At 46.0% G+C, this 13,427-nt stretch overlaps 1 protein-coding gene across 1 annotated transcript in view; it reads left to right on the plus strand.

Annotated features, from left to right (window-relative positions):
* Positions 1-6,295: 6,295 nt before the first annotated feature.
* LOC142575899 (uncharacterized) overlaps positions 6,296-13,427 on the plus strand; it is an 87,573-nt gene continuing 80,441 nt past the window's right edge. The window contains exon 1 of the mRNA XM_075685688.1: positions 6,296-6,535. The gene's annotated coding sequence lies outside the window, so the exon portion shown is untranslated. The remainder of the gene's footprint in view (positions 6,536-13,427) is intronic.

The raw sequence follows: 13,427 nt of genomic DNA on the forward strand, positions 1-13,427 counted from the left end.
AAACACTGCGCCGCAGTAAGGAAATGTTTTGCAGTGGTTCTGCGCCATGGAACCTGCTCAGCGCGCCCCTGGGACGCCCAACCACGGCCGCACGGATACATCAGCGCTTGAAAACCTGGCTACAAATACTGCACGGGTTCTATTCTCAACCGCGGCTTTGGAATTCTGATGCCTGCTCAATGCAACAGACGATGATGCACCATCCTCTTGTTGAACTTTAAGGAAGCCCAGGTGGTAAAATTGCTCCGGAGCCTGGAGCGTTTCACTATCCCACTGTGCTTTTTCGGGAAGTTCAACCGCACAAGTTAACCTCGCGCTGGTGTTGGCCTCACCTTGACCTCACGTGTCTTGTAGTAGACGCTTCCGAGCAGTTCTGTCCATTCCTGCAAACATGTTGAGTGGCTAGAATAAGCAGCACGATACTACGGAAAAAAAGAAAAAGAAATGAGGAATAACTGAACAGAATGACGTGATCACGCTGTTTTCTTTTGATGAATTATTGACTCAGGTGATGAAAGACGGCACACGACAGAACGGGTCGTCCTGACAAATTCTCAGAGCAAAGCCTTCTTTTCTGTCTCAGCAAAAAAACCTTCTGATGACGGAGGTAATTGCTTTCGCGCGCCGACTCTCCCAGCAGTCATCACCCAATACATTTTGGCTATACCATTGAAAGGGCACCAATTCTATATATGGTTTGGAGTACTCAACGATGAGTTGCGTAACGACCGGCAAAGTATGCTTACCTCGCATCGTCACTAAGGGTCTCAACGTAGTGCCTGTCAGCGTCGTGCCAAGTCTCTCGAGGAAATGCGGCGAGATCAGAGAAACGACGAGGCGGGGAAATGGACGGAAAACCTCTTCTGTACTTCACGCAAAGTCGTGTCAGTGCGTTCTCTTGCGCATGCGATGTGTATATATATATATATATATATATATATATATATATATATGTATACAATGCCGGAAGCCGATATTGCTTTGCCTTCGCTTCGCTTCGCTTGTCAAGGACAGAGACTGAAACGTTGAATAACGGTACATAGACCCAGTCACACGTGTTTTTCTTCGTTTGTTTGCTTGCGAATCATTCCGCTCTTGTCCTTCAATCTTCTTAGTTATTCTCATTTGCCTAATCACAACATTTGCAGGGCCAGAGGAGACCTCTTATTTTTACCATCACTGCAAGATTTGCTTTACTAACGACCAAGGAAAGAAAAAGCAATATGCTTATAGCAAGCACCGCTTCCGAACCTAATGAGCGTTACGGAAAACATTGCAGATGTAAGAGGAAGGTTAAAGGACTAGTTTGGCGTTAAGCTTGGTCGGCTTAACACGCTGAAGTAATAACAAAAAGAAACACCGTCTGGCTAGAAAAAAAAAAAACACTTTGTTTTCGAATTCACCAAAATGGCCGCACGTATCAACCATGCACTTAACATTAAGAAACGCGTGAGCTGTCGATTCTCTCCGTTATTGCCTAAGCACTCAGTAGGCGGATTACAGCTGGTAAGCAATATTTTGCTATGTTCATAGGGACACCCACAGCTTCGTTAAAATATATGGTGAGACTTCAGTTAACTCTGAAAAAAAGGATTATAATAGTTTTGTGTTACGTTAATACTTTATGTTTTATTTTGCAGTATGGTCATCTTGACCGTTACGTTGCAATGACGTTGTGTGTGCGTTCACTGCAACAAACTCGTTATTCTACGCAAATTATGGGCATAATTAAATGCATACGCGTGTATGAGTACTACACTTCCTCTTCATCGACTCGGACTTCCCACGACGATTATTATTTTGTTGTCTTTTTTTTTTTTGCTCTTGTTTCTAATCCCAGCGTTCGCCCATTTTCAGGTACTAGAAACACTCCTTCATAGATTTGCCACAGAAACCGCTTTGTGAGCAACCGAACAGTGCCGCCTGCTCGGCCGTCTGCTGCCTGAGATGCGCAGTACGGGCCACCACAGCCGGTTTGCTGCGCACTTTACAATATTTTACACACTTAAAGGAGAATAAGGGTGCAAATCGGTCTAGCACTTACACCTTTACGCCATTTTTGGGTGTAAGGTCTATAACTCCATCGGTCTATGACTCCATACACAAGATCTATAACTAAATGGGCCCCGTCGGGCTATAACTCACATCCTTACATCCTTGTTGGGTGTAAGGGCTTGAGTTGTACACCTATTTGCAGCAGCCGTGTTCAACTTTTAAGGGTGTGAATTATTTTACAATGCATGGGGGACTGCTCAGCTCGCACTGGGTCCCGCTCCCAATTCATGTCCAACGTCCCACACCAGCCGAGCAGCTTTGAAAAATTGGGTAGTACTGTCGCCCACAACTCGGGAAGAGCAGAGGCCGCCTTCGCAAAGCTTTTCGTTCCTAAGTGCTTTTTTTTTGCGTTTGGTCAACCGCCTTTGCCAGTAATTTGTCGATCAACGCGATCGGCTGGAATCTGCTCTTGCGGAAAGTTCGCAAGAACTCTTTTTTTATTAGTACGAACCTGGCCCACAACATGGACGGCGCTGAATGTCGTTTTGTTTAAGAAGTCGGCGGACGCAGGAAGTGCTTCCCCATGACTTGGGGGGAAAAAAACCCTTCGAGTTACACACTCCTCTTCGCTGATAGGACCGAGTTTTACAGGCACTGGACCACCTTTTAGCATTTAATATTTGTATCTCTCTATTTGATTTACATTTAAAACGTAACATGCAGGTAACTGAAGTTAATTACAGCCATTCTAACGCATGAAACTGCGATGAATTAGCGTGTCGTCCGACATATGAACGTGTAGGGAACCTCCGGGCCAAATTCACAAAGCTTTCGATAGTATAAGTTTTATTTTCCATTGACCGGTCGTTTTTGTTAATAATATATCCAGCCTCAGGAATGGCTGTGATTTCCTCTTACGAAGTATTCCTGCGTAAGAACGTTCTGCGAATACGGGCTGGCGGACGGTATTTATCGGGAGACTTCTCCGCTAAGCTGACTCTCGAAATCCAGGGGTTGCATTGCGATGCTAAAATCAATCGTTGAGTTGAGTAGCAGTTATTCACAACACATATGCAGCTGTACATAAGCGGTTAGGACGGGAAGAAAAGCTTCATCAGCAGCTTGACTAGCCTCTCGTCCACAATTCGCTGAAATAACATGTTAAGTAAAAGGAAAGAACAAACTCCAATTAGGCGTGCCACCATGTGCCGCTAAGCTATGGCAAGAATGTGCTCATCTCCAACGAGGGGCATGCCGGACAGGAAAGGACGAGCATAATATCGCAATTCGCAATAGCGACTCTTCACGTATACCACCGACTGATTCCTCACGTGACCTCAAAAACGGGCTTTTTACTTGCCCGGCTCACTCTGTACACCTACACCTGCTGTGACTCGACGAGTTCTCGCAAAGCGAAAAATGCCTTGAGCTTTGATTACTTCCGCTTCAAGCATCTCTCGGGGGTAAAAAAAGAAAGAAACCCTCACCGCGTGATGACAAACCCTCCATCATAGGTGACGAAACTAACTAATTGCTTTGGCTGTTATCTGACGCGAAGGGCCAGCTCGCGTGCGGTGCGTTTGGCCGGCTCTATCCTTGTCCCTTCCTAATGTGTTCACTGACGCACTGTCGGCATCGAATGAAAGGAAATAATCCAAGCGCATGGCCCCCGGGCAAATGCTTCTCCTTGTCGTGGTGAGCTGAGAAACTTTCGCCCGGAGAAAGGTGGTGCCGTTCTCGCCCTTATCGACTGCTTTTATTTACATAAAAGATGAATGTGTACAGGTACGAAGGAAGAGGCGCCAGTCTTGATTGTGGCAGGTGCGTCTCCGTGGTGTGTGCGCACGGTTATACTGCTAGTCTCGCAGTGCTCTTGCTGTATCATGCAATCATATTATCGTTCATAAGTATTTCATAGTTTAAAAATTCACTTTATCATTAATCTGCAAAGATATTCACCTTACTCTTGTCGAGATAGAATAGAGGCTTAGTCAAGTTCGGACAACAATTGTTATGGAACGTTTCTTTTTTTTTATTTCGAGTTCTAAGAAGTTGGCACACTGAGGTAACGCCAAGTACCCCACGCCTCGGAGTGTAAGGAAAAGAGGTTCGTAGGAAGAACTAAAAAAGAAGAAGGGGCGGGGACACACACACGTTTACTTGCGTGAGTTCTACAGACCAGCAATCACATCATGGGACCAGTGTTCTCCTGTACGTACAGTGCCACCAAAATACGAAAACGTGATGCTGACAGTAGTCCGATCGGTAGATGAATCAAATGTGGGAAGCGACGCAAGAATGTCGCCCGTTCAGAATCCGGAAAAGCGTAAGTATTTTATCGTTTTCATTTCAGCCAGTAAGTCGGGCAAATTGCATGAGCAAACTCACGGACGAGAAGGTACTATACGGGAGATGTCGTACTGAGGGTCAGAAGCCGGTGGAGCACTTCTGGAACGGTGTCTGGATTTCGTCCTAGTCGAAGCACTTCGTATTCTAAGCTACAACTTCCTCCTCGTTCCCCTCTCCCCGATACTTGAAACTTGAAAAAAAAAATATATTCAAGAGAGATGACAATCATAGCATTCCTCGACATCCGTCGGGCGTTCCATACAGGCACACGGGTACAATACCTCTGCAGCATGTGCGATCTGGGTGCAGAACCACAAAAGATGCTACGCTGAATTTCACCTTTTCCCTCGAAGCATCATAATTTTACAATGACAAGCAATCGGAGCAGTCCCCTTTAGAAATCAAAAACATGCTGTAATGTCTTGACTACGATGTTCTTCAATGCCGTTTTAAACAAGCTGCCTATTTCGTTGCCGTCCAAGGTAGACATTTCTATATTATGCTGACGGACCTTGCCTATAAGCTAACCGGGAATGAACTCCGCTGAAAGCGTAACTAACACTTAAAAAGTGCATTGACATGATGACATTTTTTTTTGACAGAGTGGCACTGATCCTACGGCTGAGAAATCCCCTGTCTTACCTTTCACAATAGCGCGCGTTGACAATCTCGGCATCTATATTTGATGACATCATTATGTCCGCTAGAAATATCTTCTACCTTCTGGGAGCGAATCTCGCTTGGTAAAACACTTTCGTGAAATTCTTCTAAATCTGCTAAAGAATCGAAATTTCGGCTAGTTGGAAAGGATTCATGAGGAACAACCACTGTTAAATCCGCACTTTTCTTATCGTGATCTGCTTGACGTAAGACACCGTGACAAATCGCCTCTCGAGAAACGTGTAAACCTTACCTTGAACGTACTCCGATTCATTACCCGTGCAGAATAGCCTGAGAGGTTTAAATTTCAGATAAAACTGCATCTCGCACTTGTTCAAAGCAGAGGCGTTGACGGCTTTCTTTTATACCATACATTACATGTGTTGTGCCAACTATAACGGACACTTACCATTTTGGATTTCCTTCTTTATCTTGCACCTATACCATCGAGGTCTATGATAACAAAGAGCCCAAATGAATGAATGAATGAATGAATGAATGAATGAATGAATGAATGAATGAATGAATGAATGAACCCAGTCCCTGAAGGCCGAGCGCGTGGCGCATTGCCAAAGACCACCGTCTTACGCGCCTCTGCTTTTCGCAAAGCCGTCCCATCTTGGTGTCTCAATCAAGCACACAAGGCACTCAGTATTGTCTCAGCGAGAAAAAGCAAAAAAGAAGCGCGAGCGCTGCTCCGACGCTGCCAGGCGAAGTGTGAGCGAAAGGCAACAACGCTTGTCCTCGGTCATCCACCACGTCCACAAGCGAGAGCATCGCTACACGCTGGGCGCAGCATAGTAGCAATAGTAGCTCCTGCCTGTCCATCCTCACCTTGCAATACCACAGGGAAGAAGAGCGGGGAGAGGGAGGGCGTACACTTCTCGGCGTGCTGGCGGGCGAGAAAAAGAAAAAAAAAAGCGCGTGAGGGAAGGAGGAGGCACACGCAACAAGCGGGCCAGCAGTGCCAACGGAGATGGCGATCCAGATAGAGGCTCACCGGGAGACTCACCGGGCGGCCTCTGCCAGCAGGAGCAACAGGGTGCAGCCGTTTCATCCCGCCGCTGTGACCGCCAGTCGCGTGGCTGCATCAACGCGCGTCGGACCGCGGAGAATCGCGCTCCCCTTTTGTGAGCCTGCACGGTGTGTGTGCTACTGAGGATCGTCGTAACCCCTGCTCGGGGCGGCAGTCACTTTCTTCGCGCCGAAGTGGCGAGAGACTCTTTGACTTCTCCACTCGGGCTCAAGTGGAGTGCGTGACTGGTTAGGCGCGCGCGCGGGCCGTGCTCGAGGAGCGTTTTCTTGCGCCCTTGTCGTCGAGTTCACTCAGACGTTTGCCTCTTCTTCCTGCGCTTCGCGCAGCCTCGACGATTTGTGAAAAACGCCGTGTAGCTGGGGGCAGAGGAGGCCCCGACACCACTGTTTTGAAGGCGGTTGGTTTGTCTTCGGTGGTGATACGGACGGGAAGGAGCCGAGCTCCGCATCGGCTCGGCAGGTGGCATCGTCACACGTGGATGACAAGACGGGAAGGGTGAGTCGCGCCTTTTGACGTGCAGCGTTCTTTACATCGCTGTGCTTAAATTAGCTAAAAAAATTAGCTGCCAGCAGACATGTTTCGCGATGGCGGACAAGGTGCTTAAGAGCCGAACAAAAAAAAGCTTCCTTTGCAACCTCCAACTCGAAATGCGTGTTTAGCGAATGACGCAGTACGTATCACTAATGAAAGCCGTCTTCCCATAACACTGGAGAAACGATACCTTACATACGGCTTTGAACTCTTAAAGGCGTCTGTTATCAGTGATGTTGCGGATGACGGGGCTGAGCGGAAGGAGCAACTGGGATGAACGAGCGACGCCGCGCTCCGCACAAACTATCCCCAATGGGCCGTCTTGTTCTCGGTGTTTCGAGAGAGTTGTGCACATTTCTACACGGATCTACGTAGCTCAACGCAACTACAACGTTCGTGACTGTCTTTGCACACGGTGATATTGCCTATACTAATATTGCAGTATATTTGTAAAGGCGGTGCTTCCGTTAGCGAAAGCTTTTCATCAACGAACCAGTTTATGACGCCTAACGGAATGCTGGACAGGTAAAATCTACAATAATGAAATGACATTTCAGTTAGCTCACTTAGGATGTTTACAAATAACTGCTCCTTGTGTATTCAGTTTGCATACCTTGTTCTAAACGCGACACTACTATTAATTTTCTGTTTGTACCAGCGCTCGCACTGGTATGGCATAGGGTCGTTATCTGAAGCTTGCTTTCACAAAAACCAGCATTTTTCGGTTTTTATACTGATACACGGCACTGAGCATATAGCCAAAATATCTTTGCCAGTATATCGTGTAGTTTACAGAAATGATAACTTGTAGTTGCATATCATATTGACCGCAAATAAAGACGGGGACAGCGGAAGAGAACACATAAACAACATGGGCGGTATGTGTTCTCCTCCGCTGTCCCCGTCTTTATTTGCGGTCAATATGATAGGCAGTAAACACCAACTAGGCCAAACTGAAGTTCTTCTGTAACTTGTAGTTGCCCCGTAATAACCGTGGAGAACTGCTGTGCCCGGAAGTCGGTTCTTTTCAGTGCTTGGGAGATTTATGAGCGACAACAGGAAATTTGGCTTGGCGGCCCTGCCAAGACTTTATTTACAAAGTATTTATTATCCGTAGCAGTCCAACTGGAATGTTTTGAAGTGGTGAAGAAAAAAAAAAGAACACGCTATTGTTTCCCGCTTGAACTTAGAAAAAAAGTTGCGTGTAAGTGCCAGTGCTGCAGAAACCCGAAGTTTAGAGCTACAATTTTGCTGCAACGGTTCGGATCTCGAAACTGAGTTTTCTCAGCTCAGCTTAAAACTTCAGCTCCCTACAACATAGCTACGCTTGACAGTGCATTACAAGATAATTCTGAGGAATTTTAGAGAATCCCAAATATAAGCACTTTGTTTTGTTTTTTGTTTTCTCACACGGTATCGAAATTAGCCGTATAACGTGGCTAACCTGCAAACCTGAATTTGTTAGGTGTAGTGGAGATCTGAAACTGGAAATCTTCAGCACAAGTGGCCAATTTAACAGAAGCTACATATCGTAACCCCAAAGAAGAGACCACAGATGTTTTACGTACGCATTAAAACACGCCAGAGACGACCTTTGCTGCGCTTCAGACGTATACAGTGCAGCCTACTTGATTTTTTTGGCAGCCACGCACAGTTTCCCTATATGTTCGCGTGCAAGTAAGTGCGTGCCCGCGATGTGAACACATTGCGGAGCCGAAGCACGGAGCATGTCGGTCAGCGACACCATAGTCGGCGTGACAGAATTCTCGAACAGAATGCGTGCCGATCACAACGGCGCCCGGTTACTTCGCTTCGCCTGTATTCGCGCGGCGCGACCAACGTCTAATTTCCGCGTGTGCAAACTGACGTGACCCAGTTTCTTTCGGATTTCGCCCCGGCCTTGAACGGCGAGTGTATTGAAGGGCGCCTTTAAGATGGCCGGGTATGAATTGACCGTTGTTCCTATTTATGGCGCGTGCCTCCTCAAAGGACAGACGCAAGCGTTCAAAATTGACATTGCCCCGCGAAGGGAATGCGTTCTTTGTGTGTCTCTTCGTGCTGAAATGTCGAGGATTAATTGGTCTCGCAGTCGACCTTAGTTATATACAGTTGTCTAGACGCGCATATTGTTGAGGCCTGTGATGTAGTTTGCAGAAAAGCAAGAGATGGGAAGCGTTATTGGTGGAAAGGAGGAAAGATATGCTCCTGGAGGTTTTAAAAAGTTGAAAGAAAATTTGTAATAAACACTGTGGTACACCGCGACCACGCCGATTCCTTAAATATTCAAAAGGGCGTGAAGCTGGGCCTGTTGGTCGTAATCTTGGACGACACATCGTTGAGTGAAATTACGTTCTTAGTTCTGACGTATTCCTCTAGTCGGTCACTTTGCTGGCACAGATACAGTGAGAGGCGGGCTGAGCTTAAAGTTGTAAAAAATATATTCGTAGCATTTGATTGTGTTGTATGGGTTCATTCTGCGAATACCGCGAGAGCCGCAAGTACATGCTAAAAAAGCGACGGCTATCCACTTCTCTCTTGCCATTATTCCTCATGAGAAAAGTGTATAACACTTGTATAAAGTGTATAAAGTGTATAACCTACGGGGCAGAAACCTGGAGGCTTACGAAAAGGGTTCTACTTAAATGGAGGATGACGCAGCGAGATAGGGAAAGAAGAATGCTGGGTGTAACGTTAAGGGATAAGAAGAGAGCAGATTGGGTGAGGGAACAAACGCGAGTTAACGACACCTTAGTTGAAACCAAGAAAAAGAAATGGGGGGGGGGGGACATGGGCAGTGCATGTAATGAAGAGGGAAGATAACCGATGGTCATTAAAGGTTAAAGGACTAGATTCCAAGAGAAGGGAAGCGTAGCAGGGGGCGACAGAAAGTTAGGTGGGCGGATGAGATTAAGAAGTTTGCAGGGGCAACATGGCCACAATTAGCACATGACCGGGGTAGTTGGAGAAGTTCGGGAGAGGCCTTTGCTCTGCAGTGGGCGTAGCCCGGCTTATTATTATTATTATTGTTATTATTATTATTATTATTATTATTATTATTATTATTATTATTATTATTATTATTATTATTATTATTATTATCCACGTTCACGTTACACATGTAACATGGCGCAGAACATCTGCGAGAGAACCCGCGACCCGTTTTAGTAACCTTGTGGCTCAACAGGTGATCTCCTCGCGTCAGCAAATTTCTAGACTCATTGCTGTCTCCCCTCTATTTCTTATTATCATTTGTATCTTTCCTTACGCTGCCCTCCCCCGCGACCACTCCCGAACCACCTGCCCATCTCTTTCCTTCAGTCCTCTTCCTATCGTTAAACGACATCAATATTAAGCGCTTCCTCTACGGAAATTGTCTAAAGGACATGACATGACATGACAAGAACTTTATTTGAGTCCTGAGGGACTCAGGAGTCCCAAAAATTTTAAAGGTAATTCGTAACGAGCACTGCTACACACCATGGTATATCGATGACGACTTCAAAGACGAAAAAAGAAACTCATCTTCTTAAAGGCAATGTCTGACTACCACAGTCCCACGTATCTTGTCAAGTGCGTATAACCACATTGCTTTTCTTTTTTCTCTGTAAATTTTTTTAAAAATCAATGTTACTTGCACCACTACCCCGCCCTCCGACCTTCCTCCTCCCCGCTGTCAATATGATGTATCGAGCCTGGCTAACCCAACCGCATTCCCGCTCTCTACTCTATCTCTCCCTCTCTTGCACGCTCTCTAAAGTAGCACAGAAAGGTTGTCGTGAATGGTATTTCTCGTAAATGTTATACTGTCGTAAGAATGATCGTTCATGTCCAATAAGAACGACTATCGCATTTTGAGCAGTATCGTATTACTCACGCGAATAACCGTTGCTGCACAAGCGGCTGGTGGCTGTGCTGAAAGACGTCACCGAACGATCATCTCGCAAGCGCGAACCAATCAGTTCTGATGGCTATTGGGCTGCCCGGTGGCAGCCCCGGGAAAATTGCCGATGGCGCTCAGTTCGCTGCCGGAAGTCGTGGTTAAAGACCTTACTTCAGAAAAAAAGAAAAGGAATGGCACACAGTTACCAGGGGGAAAACGCGAACTAAGGAGACATTATACGGTCGTTTTACGCGCGTTATTAAGTGCTTCATATCCAATGTTCACTGCATGATTGTAAATTTCGAATGACCTATCAAAGAAAGCAATCGGCGAAACGGCATGGCGGCGACCTCAGGCGCATGACGATATACATGGTACAGCACTCTTGCAGAACCACGTGTGCACGGTAGCTATACCGGCAGAGTTTTCTTTCGCAAGTAGGAGATTCTATTCAAAGCGTTAGTGCTGACTTTTGTCATCGTCGTCGTCATCATCGTAGTCGTCGTTGTCATTGTGTCAGTCGTTCTTTCGCAACCGTCGAAAGAACGCAACGAACTGCTTTAAAGGCTGTAGCAGCGCATTTAAGGGATAGTGACAGGGTGTTGAAAAATACTGATGCACTGCCGAGCTTCTGCTTTGGTCATTTTTCTTTATTATGCTTCTTTTCTTGTTAGTGCCTTCGTTTTTGTGGATCGCAGATTGCTGTAATTTTTACGTAACAAGCGCGATATCTTTGTTTATGCACGTGTGCATTCGTCTTTGACGATGCCTTCGATGTCACTTTCTGCGTGGCACTGTAAAACTACGCTAGACCTCCTATCTCTCTTTACTTTTTTTCTTTACTTGTTGAAATGTGACTTCTTTGTGGTGCTAGTTCATAAGAAAGCGAACTGCTGAATAGTTTAAGGATTCATTCCATCAACGCCTCATCAGACCACTCCAAATTTTGCATTGTGAACAGATCAATGACGTAGGTGTAGCCAAAATTTTTCGTATCAAAAATAAATCATAATTAGATCCCCTATCACGCAGGCAAGCTTAATTCCATGGCTTCATCTGCAGCGGGTGACATTCTTTTTTCTATAATGCGTCAGTATTTTTCTTTTGCGTAAGGTGCCCTCCCAGCAATGTATAAGCTGCATTGTGTGCGTTTAACTTCAATTTCAGCGTAAGATCATAAACAAACATAGAAAGAAAATTCCACCATTACTTTTCCAATTAAGAAGCAGAGAGAGACCACGGAGGAAGCTGTTTCGTGCCACATTTACTGCTGTACCAGAGTCATAAAGAAAAACTAAGAAAAATTTAGAATAACTTCACGTTCACTTCTGAGGTAGGTTTTTTTCATCTTCAGCGTTTGCCATAATCGTTTTGCCCAGCATGCAGACAACGGGATAATGTATGCGCGAACATTCCAAGCGTTCCATAAGCTTCCGACCTCCCCCCCCCGCGATCGCACGGCCTGTGACCAGAGTGTGTCACTCGATCGGCGGACAAAGTCATTTCCGCGCGACGTGTGACACAACCGTGGACGGCGCCCAGCGGTGGCGCGGCCATGCTCTGCTTGGTGAGGTGTCGCTGTGCGGACGGAAGCTCGTCGACGAACAATGCGCGGGCCCGTTTTTTCTTCGCTGTGTGTCATTGGCTTCGCGGTTCTGCACGCGCGGGGCGTGCCTCGCACGCACCAACGGGCACAGTTTCCGCGTGCATTTATGTACTTGCGCGCGCCTTCCGTTACAACTTGACACGTACCGCCGTAGCGCGACGGGAGGCGGGTCACCGTACCGTTTACGCGCATCAGCGATTTGTGCCATTGCACGGGACTGCGCGTTTCGACCGCGCTTTCGTCTTTTCTTTCCTTTTTTTTTATTTGTATGAAAGCGTGGCCGCTAAGCGGCAGATGAAACGAATGCTTGGTACGATACACGTACCGGCGATCGTACACGCCGACGATGTGCGTCTTAATGGTACCACAACAATCGATTCTATTGAACTATATAGCATGCTCATGAGCCGTCGCTTTATTTCTTTCTTTCTTTTTTCTTTTGTGAACCGGTGTTTCGATTTTTTTTTGCTTCGTTGTAACGGTTTATGCGCGCGCGCATGCGCATAATGAGGTTCTTTATATGAGGATTGTTTTCTGGGACCGAATTCACGATGGCCGTGCTGCTTTAGAACCCTCGGTCATTGGCTTCTTTGTAAACCACTCTAGCCGTTCTGTAACAGTTATATTTGTTGTAGTTATGTATATGGGAGTTGTTTGGTATGTGCACTCGTTTATCACCTAGATGAAGAATTACAGAAGGGAAAAAAAATTAAAGTATGACACGATAGACCGTACGCGTTAGAGCTGCTCTGTCAACACGGACTTCGTTTCTTTTTGCTTTTTTTTCATTGCGATTACAGAACAAATCAGAGCTTTCGTGCAGGCTGATTCGAGATACACCATAGATGTCCAAATACGCTGTTTAAAGCAACACTGGGCCAAAAGAAAAAAGAAAGCGCAGGTACTACAGTCGTGCCGCGAAAGTATACGTGTTCCTATTGTACAATTTCTTTTGGTCAGGCTTTGCTTCTTTCCAGCATCGTGGCCTAATTATACCAGCCACCTAACCATCCGTTAGTATCCCCGTTCTTCTAGGTAAATAATGTCAAGCTTATTCCGCCCTTGTTGTGTCGATGAGAACTATAGGCTGGATCAGGAGATTGTTCTGAAGGCAGTGATGTTTCTCTGTGTACCGAAGTTGCAGATTTATGAGCACTCGACGGACTATTTTTCAGAAGTCAGCTTCAAACTCGATTTGAGACCGTGTTTCCAATGCTACCGATATTTAAAAAAAAAAAGAATACTTCGCTCGCGCACAATTCGAATTAGGGGTAGACGCATGGATTGCGTATGACCTACTAAATCGCGATTCTCTGAAGTTTCTAATTCGCCTAACATGAGTTGGCGGTGGAATCAGCGCAGTCGGAAAA

The sequence above is a fragment of the Dermacentor variabilis genome, chromosome 3 (genome assembly GCF_050947875.1).
Source record: "Dermacentor variabilis isolate Ectoservices chromosome 3, ASM5094787v1, whole genome shotgun sequence".
Lineage (NCBI taxonomy): Eukaryota > Metazoa > Arthropoda > Arachnida > Ixodida > Ixodidae > Dermacentor > Dermacentor variabilis.